This window comes from Sitophilus oryzae, unplaced genomic scaffold, assembly GCF_002938485.1.
Source record: "Sitophilus oryzae breed Bouriz unplaced genomic scaffold, Soryzae_2.0 scaffold_562_pilon_pilon, whole genome shotgun sequence".
Classification (NCBI taxonomy): Eukaryota; Metazoa; Arthropoda; class Insecta; order Coleoptera; family Curculionidae; genus Sitophilus; species Sitophilus oryzae.
The window spans coordinates 3,237,469-3,256,369 of record NW_022147154.1 but is presented as its reverse complement, the minus strand read 5'-3'; positions in this window follow the sequence as shown (position 1 = coordinate 3,256,369).

Genomic DNA, 18,901 nt, shown 5'->3' with positions numbered 1-18,901 from the left:
CGGGCCTAGTTTCAATAAATTATTATATTTATTTTAAAAATAAGTCCCTATATTAGTAGGTAGTAAGTTAGTCAAATACCTATTTGATTAGGAAACGGACTTCCATAAATTAATTTTACTTCTGCCATGATAATCGGCTGCTATTGGTTAAAAATTTCGATTTTTCATCAGCATCACATTTTGTACAGTTATGTAAAATTAAAAATTAAATCTAAATTTGTTCACACAACGAGGAATAAACACATTTTAGTCATTTACATACACTAAATGTCATTTACTAGAGATAGATTGGACACTGAAACAAATGGGTCCGTCATTTAGAGCCACCTGGTGATCCGGAAGAAACTAATGGAGAGTTTTGGCATAACATAATTTTAGCGTTCCGTTACTTATTAATGCTAACGTTATTCAAGCGCAAAATTATTCCTTGTAAAATATAAAATAATAAATATAGACTTTTTTACTACGTTTTATGTTTTGCTAGATCATTAGAAGTGTAACATAGTCAAAACAAAATTAAAATTATGAATACATACATTTTAAACACCAACAATAGCGCCTATTTTTTTGATTTATCAAATAAATTATAATATAGTAAAAATAGTATAGACTACTAATTAACTGTTACTAAAAATACTATATATTACCAACTATGTACATACTTACTTATTTATGATTAAACTATTTTTTTATTTGGTTCATAAATTTATCATTTCTAAAATGTCAAAATGACTTTAATAAAAAAGTTTAGTATCAAACACCGAAAATGATGATCTACTGTAAATATGAGAATGCACAAAGTAATAAAAACACAAACTATAAACACAGATAACTGAAACCACCGAACTTTCCGACAAATCAAGAATATCTGAATTAATAATTATTTTAATAATGATTTAAAAATAACTTGACGGATCACCAACATTTTGTCAACTAGACCATGGATGGTAGTCTATAAAACAATTAACATAGAGACTGTCATGTCATCTTCATATATAAATTATAAACCTGTACTTCAATGTCTTGCGCCATCTGGCGATGCGGAAGAAACTAAATTTGTAGTTCTATAAAATTAACGTGATTGTCTAGGGCCTGGCAATTTATCACTTTAAATGTCAAATTTTACAGGTATCTGAGAACAACAATTTAAATTTTATTAGGTTATTTAAATTATTTCAAAGGAAAAACTTACGCCAAAGTCAACTTTTGGGTTAAATAAATTAATACAAAGTCCCATATAATGCGGACTTAAATCTGTTACGCTGCAATGATAGAAACACAAGGATATTTCATTTATATATTTTACTCCAAAGATCTTACCGCCTTGGAGTTGGACCGTCCTGTATTTTTTAGAACTGTTTTTATGTAGCGTTTCAACGTTCAATGTGATCCCTACGAACAGAGAGAATACTGGCGTCGCCGGCTAGAACGTCAGACTTTGTAAAGCTTCATACAGGATGGCACAAACAGTGACCTACACCGAGTTTTAAATTACGCATTAGAATATTTATCAGTTTTTCTAATCTAATCATGGTTTTATTATTTTACTGATATTTTTTTGCAAAAAAATAAGTTGTGGAAATTGAAAAAGCATCTAATATGAAATGCATATCAAACTTTCTAGAGCAAGTCGTTACTTCAGTAGAGACGACACAGATAAACATTAGCATTTTATATATGTAGATATATTACACTATATCGCTAGTCAGGAATAGAAATTGGAGCCAAACAAAATCCACATAAGTCGGTCCTTTTCTTTCAACATGAACTACGCAAGCGTGAGAAGTGCTTCTTGATTAGTTGATTTATTTCATAATATGCAATAGAAGTTTCTATCTACCACGTAAATCAATTTAGCCTCTGATTATTCGCACCTTTTTATAAATTTAAATTTAATCTCTGACATATTTAAACAAAAACAAGAAACGGATAGATATGATGAATATCTAAAATAACAGGTTGAAATAATGCCATTACCAATAAAAAAATAATATAGTCTGCGTTATTAATATTTAGAGTTTGGTTTGGTTTCCTTTCTGGAGTACCTTTTTGGAATCATTTAAATGCCGAGTCCGAATAAAACGAAATTCTAGTACTACTAGCTTTAACGCTTCTTCAAAAAAGTCTAATACAACTTTTGCATAAAATTATCGGTGGAGATTGTTGCCTTGGGTGCCGATTTTCATGTGTACGAAGAGTACGGTCAACACGCTTAGTAAAATAAGATGTACTGAATAAAGACAGAAGGCGAGTATTTTCCCAAGCGCATGGAATCTAGTTTCAGATTAAGTAGTTATGTAATAAATACTTCGTATTTTTGCTCTCTTCGACTTACTAGATTGCCATAGCGACTCACTCCTATAGGTACATGTAATCGCCAACCCAAAGTTTCGCTTGCCAGCAGGGTATAATCCAATAAGCTATCGCCACTTATTATTATAGTCAATTATTAGTATAGTCTTTTCTAAATGACATGTCAGCCATTACTGACATCATAAATCTAATTTAATATAATTGAAGTATTTTTTCCAGTGCGTCACTATTATTATTTATTTAATTAAAGTATATAAACTAAAGTTTCTATCAAACATTCGATGATTCTAAAACTAAATATATATAGTTCATACCAAATAAACTTTTAGTCACATGATTGAACTTGACCGACACAGCGTTGCCGACACTTTTAATCAAAATATTTTAGGAAACAAAAATTAATTAAATATAAATATGTAAACAGCTACTTATTATTTACATCTACAAAACTCACTTTACTAGCACTTAAAGGACATAATGGGCTATTACTATCGCTTTCCCGTTCAAATTATTCTAATAAGGAAGCGATGAGTTTTTTGCCACGACTATTAAGTTGTCTTGTACCCACTTCGCACTAGAAGAGGCTCTAAAAAGAACAATCTTCGATTGCAAGGTCTGCTAGTAAATTTTTTTAAGTTTAAAGTATCACAACACAGTTCATTTAAACCAAAAACTAGTAATACAAAACTAAAGTTTCAAAACAAAGGACAATGTCAGGAAATAACTAAATGTGGAAACTTGACCTTTTTTACAGTAGAGCTACCACCTAAATCCCCAGCGAGAAATTTAAATTCCAGTTAGCCAGCCTGGAGCCGAATATGTCCATAGTTGGCAACAATGAATTTAAAAATCGCGCCCTCGATTACGTAGTTAAAAGTTTAATTGGTATCGCTATAAGTAACACAATTGTACGCATTCTACCTAGGTTTTTCTTATTTTAGACAAAACATGCAGGACGTAAGGCACGCATTTCTTTAATATTTCAATAAGTACCAAATATTGAGTATATTCCCTATTGATCAAAATCATGGCGTATCAAACATTGTGTGAACCATTTTAAAACAGTAAATTAAAACTTAGTATTGTAATACAGGGTGATTCAGGTGCATTATCTGGATTTGTGGAAATTTTCAACAGTTTGCTCGATATATTTGGCCTTTTATCTAATCTAATCGATGTTTACCCAGTGTATATTTTGTAAAATTTTCACGTCAACGCTTCCACAATATATTATAAAATAAATTTATATCGTTACAGCATTTATTAATATTTTGTTTTGCGTTAGTATAAAATATCAACATTAAAAAAGGCACTAACCTGTTAATAAACGGTTGTTAGCAAATTTATCTTTTATACTGATAAACATTTTGACACGCTGTTAAAAAATGCATCCTTCTATAGTTTTTTTCATATTAACTTTTGCTTTATTTTTAAATAAAACTACAACAAACAAACAAAAGTATCTGAGATAAATTAGAACCAAATTTTGTTACAAAAATGTATCTACACATATTTTCCTATATTATAGTGTTAACAAGTAAAAAAAAATCGGTATTAGAAATTTAATTAGAACCGCACATTAAATCCTTAAAAAGCGCAGTAGGTATAGGTGCCTGTCAACATTTTAAACTACAATTTATTTAGGACTATACCATTGGATTAGTGAATATATTTGCGCAATTAGGATTTAAACAGAGTTGTAACCTTAAGAGCAATCAACTCAGTAACCATAAATTGGAACTTGGTCAAAGAATGCCTAGGGGGGCTGAAGAAATTAAGCAAAGAAAATAAATTCCTCTTACTCTGGGTGCCAGCCCACCAAGAGATAGAAGGCAGTGAAAAAGAAAACGATATAGCTAGAAAATGAGCGGACACTCCACTAACTGGACCAAAAACGGTCTGCTTCCCAAGTAGAAACCAACTTATAATAATAATAATAATAATAAAGAACTTTATTAACAAGAAAAATACATACATATTCCCTTATTAAGAGGCGAAGTCTGGCTCTATGGACCACTCATAACTTAAAGCAGAACTCAAGAACCTGGAAGACTCCATCCGTAACCTGGAATGGGAATTCTCCAACGTCTAAGACACTCGAAAAAATTTCTCACGTCTTCGAAAAATGCCGAGTGGAACCGAGAAAAATAGAAGATTCTCCCTGATTTAAATAAGAACAATATCCGGATTGTCACGGGGTTTTTAACAGGACACTGTCTCCTCAATGAACACCTCAGTAGATTGAAGCTAAGAAACAACGGCGAATGTAGATTCTGTGGGTAAAATGGGAAAACACCAGAACACCACACAGAGATGGAGAACTAACCTCTATGAAATCGTCCTATATACTGATTTTTGTCAAAGCTCTGATTCAAAGCTCTGATGATTGATGTATAACTCAAGAAAGGGGTATGAATCTTAGATCTATAAAATTGCGGTGATTAACTCCCCCCCCCCAACATCATCTACAATCTTTGTTTTCACCCTACACCTATAACAAAAACAGATTTGGTATGTTAGTCAACTTTTGACATTTTCGCGTATGGTTTATTTGAAATTGTATCATGCGGTTCATAACAATTTGACTCGAAATACCAAGTGTGTGGTACCAAATTATTCGTAAAAAAAATGCTTTTTCCAAATATGCTAATGAGCCACCCTCGTTCCATTTGAAAAAAATCAGATATGATTAAAAATACGATTTGGTCATCTTTTAAACGGCCAGAACAAAACACTAAAAACATTAGACGATCAAGTCTATTTTTCCAAGGCACTTTGATTAAAAATTAGTATTTTTAACATAACCATGGCACTCTAGAATGAAATTTAAAATACAATTTTTATCAAGCAAAAATTTCAAAAGTTGACATATGATATGCCATTCTATTCAGAGTGTCATTTTCTATTGGGATAAAGTAAAAATATACCAAGGGTGCCATTTAGAAATCAAAAGTTGTAGTCATTTCCGGTTCAATCAATCCTAATTTATGTCATAAAATCGTTTTTTATCTAAAAAAATTAAAAAATTATAAGGGTGAGCCACTTTTGAGACGGGTGCGTATATTCAAATAATTTTGAAGGGAAACGCTGAATCGAAAAATTTTATAAGGAAACTCTTCATAATTTTTTACTATTTTTAGAAAAAATAATGCTTAAGTTTCTATTATCACAGTATTAGATATCAAGAACAATAATAATGTTGTAGATATCGATTCATATATAGTTTTCGTTTGAGTTTTATCTTTAGATTTATTCTGACCTAGATTACTTGAATGAGACACATTTGAGAGACCAAATATGTAAGTGTATTTTCTATCGAAATACTAATTTCTACCCCGTAGACCTACAAGACCCACTGTCGAAAGCGAGGGAAATTTGAAAAAGCGGCAGGACTAAAACGAGCAGCGACCGGCCACTCTTGAAAACAGATCGATCGGAGCGTATTTTTAGGTTTTCGTGCGATCAGAACGGGTGCGATACAGACAGACACAATCCGACCACGTCGAGAATTGCTAGAGCGAAACAAGGACAGAAAATCGATACGCGGCGAGAGAGAGAGACGGAGTGATAGAGACGCGCAGAGCGATCGTAAACTTGTTTCGATTTTTTTTTTCGAAAACTACGGTCATTAAAATATTAGCTGGATGCTTTACGTGTGTTTTTTCTACGGTATAGTGGAAATTTTAGTTTAATTAGAGCTAGGATAGGTAAATGTTCGACCAGTACTCGCGAAATAACTTGTTTACTGCTGATACGACGTGATTTTGTGACGTTAGAGTAGGGATAAACGGTACTTTCAATAATATCGATATTGTATATCGATCCGCATATGCTGATAACAAATCAATATTCATTATATCGATAGTTACGATCCACCTACAAACTATAGATAGTTTTTAATTCTATAATCTACAGGGTGGTCTGAACTGTATTCGGGAAACTTTGGCAGCATATTCTGCGGATAAAAATAAGTAAAAAAGTTTGTATAAATGTATGTCCTCAAGTTTCGGAGATACAGGGTGTAGAAGTTTCATTTTTATTTCGATTTTTTCTAAGTAATTTCTGAAGTACGTCAATATTTGAATGAAAATTGGTGAAAAGGGGGACGCCACCTACATGTGTTTTAACTGTTAATAACTGAGTAAACTGTTTTAACTGAGTAATAACTTTTTGTCCGTACCTATATAAAACTACTGAGTGAAAAAATATACATTTCCGTGATTTTTTACGCAAAAAATGTCTCTTCGTAATAATCGTTACGAGCAACCGTTCTCGAGATATTTGGAATAGAAATAGTCAATACATGTCATTATTGACAAATAATAAACATGTTGACTAAATAGTTACATATTTGCCTGAAATGATAAATTTGGGAACTTTTTTATTTTTTTAAATTAATCAAAATTATTTTTTCGAAAAAATGGTAATAAAACAGTTTCTGTTGAACTTTTGGTACGAAAACATTTCAAATTTATGATTTCAGTGTAATAACTATTTAGTCAACATGTTTAATTTATGTCAATTAGTATGACAGGTATTGACTATTTCCGTTCTAGATATCTTGAAAATGGTTGCTGGCTTTACCAAGAGACATGTTTTACGTAAAAAATCACGGAAATGTATATTTTTTCACTCAGTAGTTTTATACAGGTTGATACACTCAGTAGTTTTATACAGGATATACAGGACGAAAATTTATTACTCTTAAAAAGAGTTAAAACACATATAGGTGGCGCCCCCTACAATTAAGAGTCATATTGACATCAAAATCAAATTTCTCATATCAAAAAACTCCAAGACACCAATTTTCATGCAAATAATGACGTAACTTCAGAAATTTTGGAAAAAATCTAAATAAAGATGAAACTTCTACACCCTGTATCTCCGAACTAAGCATTTTAGGTTTAGGACATATATTTATACGAACTTTTTTACGTATTTTTATCTGCAGAATATGCTGCCAAAATTTCCGGAATACAGTTCGGACCACCCTGTATATCGAAATTGTTTAGTCCACAAGCAAAACACTAAGTTCAAAAACGAATAATTTTTAATACATTTTTACTGGACATAAAAACGTCATTATGGAGTTATGGAGTATATCAAAAGCGTAAATACAGAGTACATTGAAATTTGGTTAAATACTATATAACCCGGCGTATATAGTATCCTTGTTTATATAGTATTTACCCAAAATTTAATTAGTAGAAAATTTATATAGTATACCCAAGTATGGTTATTTTCTTAATTTAATGTACTATAACAAATTTTAACAACAATTTGGTGTCATCTTACTTATCTTATCCCACAAAGACTGCACAATAACACAATAGCCTTAATTGTATCGAAAATACAGCACAACGCAACGCAGACAGTTCAATTTAGGTTAGGTGAATAATCGAATTTTACAAAGGGGTTCCCCGACAAAATATAACTAGCGCTTACATCCCACTAGTCTACTCGGGCACCCAACAATGTTGCCGTTTGTTGTCCCTTAATTTCATGATTTTTAATTGTTTGCTAAAGACGTTTTATTTTTATGCTTTATTTCAAAGTTTGATTGTTATTTGGTTTATTTTGTTAGAACGTTCTTAATAGCACAGATTAGGTATACTTATATTAATATTAATTAGAATACTAAATAAAGCTTTTAACTCTATTTTAAAAGTAAAGTAAAGATATCAGTTAACGTCTCCTTTTTGCTTTCGGGGCTAATCTGGACGGGGCCTACTTGTTTATGCGGAATCCGAACCGCGGTCCTCGGCCATATCATGGTCAATGGTCTACCGACTTGGCAAGTGTCTAAATCGACTCTTACTCACGAGATATCCGATCTCATCCGGCCTCGAACCGGCGTAACTGAGCAGTGTGTGTCAATAGATTTTACACTTTTGCCTTTTTTTGGACAACAGCACGATACAGAGTTTCGAACCGGTCACCCGTCCATTCACTAGTATCGCCTTACGTCGCTTAACTTCGGTGTTCTAATGGGAACCGGTGCGGTGGTTCGACGTAGCTGGGCCGTTGCCGTTAACTCTGTTAGTTTACTCATATAATATTTTTATAAGTGCTTCTGAAACATGTTAAAAAATTAATCCTAACCAGATATAGGAAATTTGACTAAAATATCGCATTTTCCTGCGAATTCTGTATCAAAAATTTTGGTACCAAGAGTTTAACAAGGCATTTAAAATCACATGCACAAGTGGCACAAGGTAATTGACCAAATTATCAAAGAAGTAAGGCAGAGTCAAGTGTAAAAGGTCGATGCACATTATCATACACGTAGCGTTTCCGTTCCAGCATCCGGACTCTGCTTTCACATATGCATACACGAAGCGTTTCAGTTTTCTTTAGTAAAGTCAGAGATTACTATATAAGTTGTCTCTGATCAAATGATGTTTTTCCATTTTTCTCGTAAATAACATGTGCAATTGCCCTTCTACTAGATGTAAATTAAACAAGACAAGCTTCTATTGGACCAACATTAAAAGGTCTCTAGTGTATAACACCTTTGATAGAATATAATAAAGAACCAAAAGAGCCTGGCAACAAAAATACGATATTATCGAAAAAAAAACGGCGTCAACGATGGCTATGAAACTAAGATTGCTGTCATTTTATATGTAAAATTATATGAGAAATGTCATCGATGTTCATTTACAAGCCAAACTAGACGCCTTTTTTTTGATCATACGGTATTATTCAAAAATAAAACTTTTTAGTACAAAAACGAAGCTTAGATAAACGCTTTGATAAACCCCAGAAACATTAAACCATCTAAACCAAAATAAAAATTATTATAAAAAAATTAAAGAACATTGTTTATACATTGACTTTTATTATTTATCAGATAAGTTAGTATACGTATTAATGTATTTTCACACATAATAATTCATCAGCATTTTTGCATTCTTAGAGATTTTCATTTTTAGATGGTTTAATGTTACCTGTGATGTTACTCTAAATAAAATCCAGTGAAAATGTAAATCTAATACTTTATCAAAAGTAATTATTACTAATATATCTTATATTTTTATAAACAATAGTAAAAATATTTCTAGATGATTTGATTAACGTTCACTTTGAATAAAATTAAGTGAAAATTAAGATTTAATAGTTGTCAACATTGTTGGGTGTCCGAGTAGACTAGTAGGACTTAGACGCTAGTCAAAATATACCGAGGGGTGGGGGGGGGAGATAGATGGTAATTTCTTAGCACGCTAGATGGCGTACCAGTTTTTATAGTTGCCTAAAAACTCACAAAAAGGGAGATATTATTTTGTTTCTTTTTTTACTGATCTAAACCACACTTTTTCAAATTTGATACAGTTAAATCATCAGCATCAACTGTGAATTGTTTTTTATGACGATGTGCAAACGAGTAAAATTTCCTGTGCGCAAAAATAAACTCGCGTAAAAAAACAATAAACAGCGTAATAGAGAGATATCGCTAAACCGAATAGCGTACATGGACGTCAAAGCCAGGTGTCATTTCCTTACGTGAGGTGGTTTTAACTCTCTTCATCTATAGTTATCGGATCGAAAAGAATTCTATTCGCGTCGCGTCCGCTATTTAAACTTAACCTAACTTTGAATTTAAAACTTTGAAATTGTTTTGTTTACTAGGTATTTTAAAACTATAAAGGGCTAAAGTGCTAATTTCCAGTGCTTCATTGTCCAACGTCTGCCCGTGGATTTAGGGCAACAAGCAACCAATTCTCTTAGGAGGGCTAAGTCGTCATCTGCTGTAAACCTAAGCCTCTTTATAGGTTCTTTAATATTGGAAGAGATGGAATCCATATTTTGGGTCATATTTATTTAATTAAAGCTAATCTCAGCTACTTGGAACCACGAAAAACTATAAAGAAAAAACAAAGTTTATAATCTGTATGATCTGTGGTAGTACTTGTGGTAGTACTAAATTTGAAACTAAAATATACACGGGAGTTAGCGTTCTTCTTAGTATGTTCTGTGAAATATATGTGCTCTCAATGGGTATTATATACCCTATAAAATTTCTGGGGATATTACTAGGTATATACACAAATTTCTTTATTATACCGATTGGGTAAATACCCACCGCCCATCACTGATGAGATTAATTTAAAAATGAAACATAATTCTTAGAGCCTTTGTAGGTATATTTTTCCAGAATATAGCTCTACCAGGTGCGTCCCAAAAGTGGCTCACCCCCTATAACTTTTTTATTTTTTCAGATAAACAAAATGAAATTTGGTATGTTAGTATATAACATAAATTAGGATTGATTGACGTATTCAATTCTTTTCGGCCTCTTCCTGTTTCACCAGAAATGACTACAACTTTTAATTTTTAAATTGCACCCTCGGTATTTTTTTACTTTATTCGATAGAAAATAAATACTCTGAATATAATGACATAATATATGTCAATTTTTGACATTTTCGCTAAAACTAAATTGTATTTTAAATTTCAATCTAGAGTGCCATGGCTGTGGTAAAAAGAATAATTTTTAATCAATGAGCCTTGGAAAAATAGATTTTATCATCTAATGATTTTAGTGTCTTATCCTAGCCGGATAAAAGATATACAAATCGTTTTTTTAATCATATCTCAATTTTTTCAAATGGAACGAGGGTGGCTCATTAGCATATTTGGAAAAAGCATTTTTTTATGAATAATTTCAACCACACACTTGGTATTTCGAGTCAAATTGTCGTTATGAATCGCATGTAGCAATTTCAAATAAACCGTATTTGAAAATATCAAATGTTGACATATGATATCTCATTCTATTCAGAGTGTCATTTTCTATCGAATAAAGTAACAAAATACCGGTGGGGGGCATTTAAAAATCAAAAGTTGTAGTCATTTCCGATAAAACAGGAAGTGACCGAAAACAGTAGAATACGTCAGTCAATCCTAATTTATGTCATACACTATCATACCAAATATCAACTTTTTATCTGAAAAAATAAAAAAGTTATAGGGGTGTGAGCCAGTTTTGAGACGCACCCGGTATAGCCCGGAAGAAATCTAGTCAAATAATATATTTATAGTCAAAAATGAAATAATTGGATCTTCGAAATGAAATAATTGATGTGTTTTGCTTGTAGACCGACGGCGACGATATACTACTCTAAATGTACCGGGTGTCCCACTAAGAATAGCTCTCGGATGTATCTCGGAAATTATTAGCCGTAGGGCAAACGGAAAAAAAATATTTATAACTAAAGAGGCTATGAGAAATTGCTGGAAATTATTTTCAAGTTTGTAAAACGGCCGCTAGAGGGCGCGACTGCTATGGAAAATAGGAAAATAGAATTTTTACAGAATTTTGCCTAGATAATGGGTACTATAAATAATAGCTTCATAATATTCAGTAAATTTTGGATTTTTTTTGTTATAACCATTTTCCCCTATCTGCTAAAATAAAGTGGTGGGGGGAGGTAATAACTCCGGACTGGATGATCAGAATCCAACAAACGAGGGCTCGTTTAAAAGAGCGTTTCTTACTCTATATTATACCATAGAATAATAATAATAAGGTTTTGAACGTAGACGCTAGGGGGCGCTTTCTTACAACTTAACAAACATAGCGCGTTTTTTTTTAAAATTAAATATGATAGTATATGTAATTTTAGCTGATAGTAAAGAGTAGTAAAAGCTTAAAAAGTCAGTGGAAACCGCATCTTGATATCTTCTTTCAAACCGAAGATATTAGCAAAATTATAATAAATACCAAAAAATAAGCCCTTAATTACCTTATTTTTAAAACATGGTATCAGTAGCCCTTTTGATTATGCCCATTCTAACAAAAAAATAAGATAGAAACAGTTACTTTATTTTAAAATCGACGAAATACTAGAATATCATAATACCAGATGTATTAATATTGTTACGGATTCCGTGGGTCCACTATTTAAACTCACGATAAAATACTTAACGAATTTATTTGTTTCAGTCTGTACACACAACTTATACTATTTACAACACAACTTATGCAACTACTATTACTCTAACGGTATTTCGCGGTATTTTCAAACTTCAGACTTCAGACTATCTTCAGACTTGTCCAACTGTCAAAGCGCGGGCCTTATATACCCCCTGGCGATTGTTTCTAGATTTTTCTAAAGAATTCTATAATTTTCTTTTACTTTCTGGCGAATGCGCCAGGTTCCTCAATGCACGTTGCGATTATTTAGCAGTATGCAGTTATGCAACCAGTAATACACCTTGACATTGCCCCCTTTTCAAATTTGATCGTCCCGATCAAGGTTTCCCTGTCTGGTATCTCTTCAATCGATCCAGATGAACTACTTTCATCTTACTTCTAGGGCTGCGTTGAATCCGGTACACAACATCATTTATCCTCTTGATGACTGTATAAGGACCTTCCCATGCTGGAGTTAACTTTGGGGACCTCCCTTTCTTGCGCTGTGGGTTATATAACCATACCATATCGTCCTGTTGAAATCCCGTAGAATTAGCTCTGAGGTCGTAACGAGCTTTCATCCGGTCACTGGCTAGCGTAATCTTACTTCTCACGGCCTTATGAATTCCCAATAACCTTTCCTTCAGTTCATCCGCGTAGTCCTCTACGTTCGTGGTGCTGTCGTCTGGTGATCCGAACACCAAGTCACAAGGCAACCGTAATTCTCGACCAAATAAAATCTTCGATGGTGAAAGTCCGGTGGTGTTGTGAACTGCACTTCTATATGCCATTAGGAATAGTGGTATATGCTGATCCCAATCTCTTTGATGTTCATCCACCATTTTCGAGAGATGTTCTTCAATGGTCTTATTGAATCTCTCGACCATCCCATCAGACTGCGGATGTAAAGCTGTTGTCCTAGTCTTGTGAATACCAAGCAGATCACACATCTTCTGGAACAGTCTTGACTCGAAGTTCCTTCCTTGGTCAGTGTGAAGCTCTAAAGGAATTCCAAATCTACTGAAGACATTATTGACTAATACTTCAGCTACAGTCGATGCTTCTTGGTTTGGAATGGCAAAAACTTCTGGCCATTTACTGAAATAATCCATCGCCACTAAAACGTACTTGTTGCCCTTGTGCGTTTCAGGGAATGGGCCTGCAATGTCAACAGCGATTCTTTCGAATGGCAGTCCAACGTTATATTGTTTCATTTTTCCCCTAGATCGAGTGCTTGGTCCTTGGCTGGCTGCACAAATTTTACATTGTCGACACCATTTCTTGACATCTTCGCAATAATCCACCCAGTAAAAGCGATCTCTCAGCTTGCTCAAGGTCTTGTTTACCCCAAGATGGGCTCCAGTTTTACCACCGTGAATTTCTTCCAATACCTGGGTAACTTTCTTCCTTGGTACCAGTAACTGAGTTGTTACTGTGCTGCCATCCGCACTTTCCCATGTGCGCTTTAACAATCCATTCTCAATAACCAGTGAATTCCACTGAGCCCAGAGAGCTTTGAAAACGAGCCCTCTGTCCGCAATATCCTGCCACGGTGGTCTCTCGCCGTTACCTTCCTTGAGCCGTAGTATTGCTCCGATGTCTGGATCTTCCATTTGATCTTTCCTCAATTGTGTCGTCGTCCACTGTTCATCGGTTCCAAGTTTAAAACTCCTTATCATGGCAGTGCCTTCACGTTGTTCCGTTTTACAGCAGTGCTTACAATCGGTTTGACAGGGTCTTCTGGATAAACCGTCTGCGTTACCATGCATCTTTCTTCCATATTTCCTGGTCTCTTCTCTTTAGATACAGAAAATTCCTCATTTCCGATTTTCAGGATGTTTCTATGGTGATCAAACGAAAAACCATGTTGACTGATCACATCCATACCCATGATAAAATCATCTTCAATGTCTGCCACTAAAACGCTATGCCGAAACTTCAAATTCCCTAACTCCAATTCCATGAAAGCCTCTCCCCGTACAACGGCCATTTCCCCGTAACTGTACGTAAATACACTCTTCTTCTAAGAGGCATCATCTTCAATCCTTGCACTGAGTTAGTCCGCACCAACGATACCATAGCGCATGTGTCCACAGTCATTCGAATTCTTCTACCATTGACCTTCCCGTTGATCACCAAACTGTCAGCGGTTTTTCCTAGACTCCTAACGGAAAACATCCTAGGGGCTCTGTTTTCTTCAGCCAATACTCGCTCATTAGTGTTGATTTCCTGGTGCCTATGTTCTCTCGATGGTAAACGGAATCGCATTTGGACGCGGCAATCCCGTTTGATGTGGCCATTCCTGCCACATCTATAGCAACTTATGTCCTGTGATCTTCTATGGTTCTCTGTCTGGGTGTTGTTGCTACTCTTGTTCACTAGTAACTCACATAGTTTACTAAACATCTCCTCCAAACGTATGTGAGAACTTCCGGGCTGTTCCTCGACCGTTACCGATCTTATCTTCGGTCTAGGGATGGCGCTAAAAGCAGCTTCGATTTCCAGCGCCCTGACCAGTGCTTCGCTGCTGGTAGAAAATCGGGATATTTGCAGCGCCCTCTGTAATTCGTTGTCCCTCAGTCCGCTGATAAAGCACTGAGCAGCGAGTTCCTCCCTAAATCCTTCCGGTGCTTCAGGATACGCTAGGTGTACCAGCCGACGTAAGTCTGCTTCAAATTCCTGCAGACTCTCTCCGGACCTCTGCAGGCGTCTCTTGATCTGGGCCTGGTAAAGTTGGCGTCGATGTTGGTATTCCTGCTGTTGGGCTGCAGGAATAGTTTGCAACAGTTCCAGGGAAGGGCCACGCAGCGCGATGACAAGTGCCGCTGCTTTCTCCTGGTCAGTCCATCCGTTGGCAGCGGCGGCTGCTTCAAACTGACGGTGGTACATTGTCCATGTCGTTTGTCCATCGTAGGTCGGGGCCTTAAGGTTCGCTGTTCCTTGAACGCCAGGTGTCTTTACTTGTACCTTGGTCTTCTGTAGGTCCATCTCCAATCTTTCTATCTTCTGCTGAAGGCGATCCTCCAGATCTTCTACGGCTTCTTGAAGGTGGATTTCTTGCCTTCTTTCTAGTTCTTCAAGTTCTTCTTAAGACGGTTTTGATCTTCTTGTCTTTCTTTCTGGCGGTGCGTCTCTATATCTTCTAAAATTTCCCTCCATTCATTCTTCTGACGGATTTCTAAATTGCCTAAAATTTTCTCAAGCCGGTCCTGCTCTTCTTGTTTTTCTTGTTGTCGTTGTAATTTTCCTCTTCCTTATCTTTACGTAGTCTTTCTTGTTCTTCTTGTTTTTCTTGTTGTCGTTGAATTTTCAAATCTTCAAAAATTTTGTCAAGCCGGTCCTGTTCTTCTTGACGGCGTAATTTTTCTACTTCTTTTCTTCTGCTTTCTCTTCTCTCATATTCTCAATAAAATCGCCCAATAATTTGCTTACTTCTTCCATTTTCTTCGATTGCTCCCTTGTACCAACCATAAAAATACTCTGATTCGGTCTAAAAATCTTCCAATCCACTTAATTTCTTCTTAAAATCCTCTTGAATCCCACTTCTGACACCAATTGTTACGGATTCCGTGGGTCCACTATTTAAACTCACGATAAAATACTTAACGAATTTATTTGTTTCACTCTACACACAACTTATACTATTTACAACACAACTTATGCAACTACTATTACTCTAACGGTATTTCGCGGTATTTTCAAACTTCAGACTTCAGACTTGTCCAACTGTCAAAGCGCGGGCCTTATATACCCCCTGGCGATTGTTTCTAGATTTTTCTAAAGAATTCTATAATTTTCTTTTACTTTCTGGCGAATGCGCCAGGTTCCTCAATGCACGTTGCGATTATTTAGCAGTATGCAGTTATGCAACCAGTAATACACCTTGACAATATCTAATAATTAAGATATTAATAACAGTGAACAAGAAACGATGATTCAGTGAAGGCTTTGGAAAAAAGATCCAGTGGTTCTAAAAATTTTAGCAAAAAATCATTTTTTTTTGTAAATTTTCCAAGTAAAATAACTCTAAATTTTGGACTTACTTGAAAAACGATAAAAAGAAAATATATTTCTTTTATCGATATCTACCACCCCTTAAAATACTTGCACTTATTTCTGGGGCACCATGTATAATTTATGTAAAGTATAGAAAATTCTTGAAACAACTGTCACTGTTATGTATATCTCTGTGACTGTCTGTAAAGTATAGTCTTTCGTTGGATAGACTATACTTTCATTTCATATGTGGTATCTTGTGTAACGTATCTATATCATCATATCGATACATTCCGACGAATATCGATATATTCAACAAATCGATATACCATCGACATCCCTACAAGACGGTACGACATTGGTACGCCCGTCTTAAATGTGGCGGAGAATCTGGAAATTCCAGGCACATTCTTCTTTGATGATCCAAAGAATTAAAAGAAAAATGTATTTATGAGGTTAATTCCCAGTGCGGTATGCATAGGGGAGTCTTTGGAACAATCTCAAAAAAACATGAAAAAATTGTATGAGAAAATAGCCCTCACAAATATTCTAACAATTATTTAAAACTAACAAAAGAAATAATTAAATGAGCGTAAAATTTTGTTGTGCATTAAAAAATGTATAATAATTCTTGACATTGATGTATACCTGGTGCGTTTCAAAAGTCGTCAATCCCTATAACTTTTTTATTTTTTTCAGATAAAAAAACGAGATTTGGTATGTTAGTAGATGACATAAATTAGGATTGTCTGACGTCTTCAATTGTTTCAATCATTTCCTGTTTCACCGGAAATTATTACAACTTTTGATTTTTAAATGGCACCCTCGGTATTTTTTTACTTTATTTGATAGAAAATGATATTCTGAATAGAATGTCATATGTCAACTTTTGACGTTCTCGTTTAATATAAAATTGTATTCTAAATTTCAAACTAGAGTGGCTTTGTTAAAAACACTAATTTTTAATCAAGGAGCCTTGGATTGGACAAATATATTTGATCGTCTAATGTTTTTCGTATCTTTTCCTGGTCGGTTAAAAGATGCTCAAATCGTATTTTTAATCATATCTCAATTTTTTTAAATGGAACGAGGGTGGCTCATTAGCATATTTGGAAAAAGCATTCTTTTACGAATAATTTGGTACAACACACTTATTGGTATTTCGACTCAAATTGTTGTTATGAACCACATGTTACAATTTCAAATAAACCATATTCGAAAATGTTAAAAGTTGACATATGATATGTCATTCTATTCAGATTTGTCATTTTCTATCGAATAAAGTAAAAAATACCGAGGATGCCATTTAAAAATCAAAAATTGTAGTCATTTCCGGTGAAATAGGAAGTGACCGAGAACAATTGAATACGTCAATCAATCCTAATTTATGTCATATACTAGCATACCAAATCTTTCGTTTTTCCAACTGAAAAAATGGAAAAGTTATAGGGGTGAGCCACTTTTGAGACGCACCCAGTATATATTTCAAAAACTTGATATTAACTGCAAGAGATAAACTTAGCTCTATGTTTCCAATTTTGGTTTTGGTTTGATTTTTGCAGTGAATAAGATACAGGGTGAGTCTTAAATGAGTGCATATATTTTCAGGGCTGGTAGATCTCGATTAAAGAAATATATTTTTTTTTACCGTTTTCCAATAAATTCAAAATAACCGAGTTATTTTGAACACACTAGACACTAAAAACATTAGACGATTAAATTTATTTTTCCAAGGCTCCTTGATTAAAATACAATTTTATTTTAAGCGAAAATGTCAAAAGTTGACGTATGATATGTCACTCTATTCAGAGTGTCATTTTATATCGAATAAAGTAAAAAAAAAATACTGAGGGTGCCATTTAAAAATCAAGTTGTGATCATTTCTAATTCATGTCCTATACTAACATACCAAATCTCGTTTTTTTATCTGAAAAAATAAAACAGTTATAGGGGGAGCTACTTTTGAGACGCACCCGGTATATTAAATTTTTATTCGAACTTTCTGCAGATAAAATATTTTTTTAGAAAAACAACCGCTCATCGAATGTGCTAAAAGCCTTTTGTTACGTCATTTGTTTTCGCCCATACTTTGTCTGAAATCGCTGTTAGGAACGTGCGCGGATCACCATTTCGTCAGGAAGGCAAAACGAATTGTCCTCCGATCAAGGTTGAAAATATCAACCTCTGATAGATAGACGACATGGTTTGGAGTCACATGTGTCTGTAGTCTGTAGAAGACTACTTTATCAAAACCATATTATTAAAACATTAATATCAAATTAAGGCATTAAATATACTACGGTACAGGGTGTCCCACTAAGAATAGCTCTCGGCTGTATCTCGGAAAGTATTAGCCGTAGGGCAAACGAAAAAAAATATTTATAACTAAAGGGGCTATGAGAAATTGCTGGAAATTATTTTCAAGTTTGTAAAACGGCCGCTAGAGGACGCAACTGCTATGGAAAATAAGAAAATAGAATTTTTACAGAATTTTGCCTAGATAATGGGTACTATAAATAATAGCTTCATAGTCTTCAGTAAATTTTGGATTTTTTTTGTTAGAACCATTTTCCCCTATCTGCTAAAATAAAGTGGTGGGGGAAGGTTAGATGTGTCTTTATTTAAATGTTAATAACTCCGGACTCTCTCTCTGGATGATCAGAATCCAACAAACGA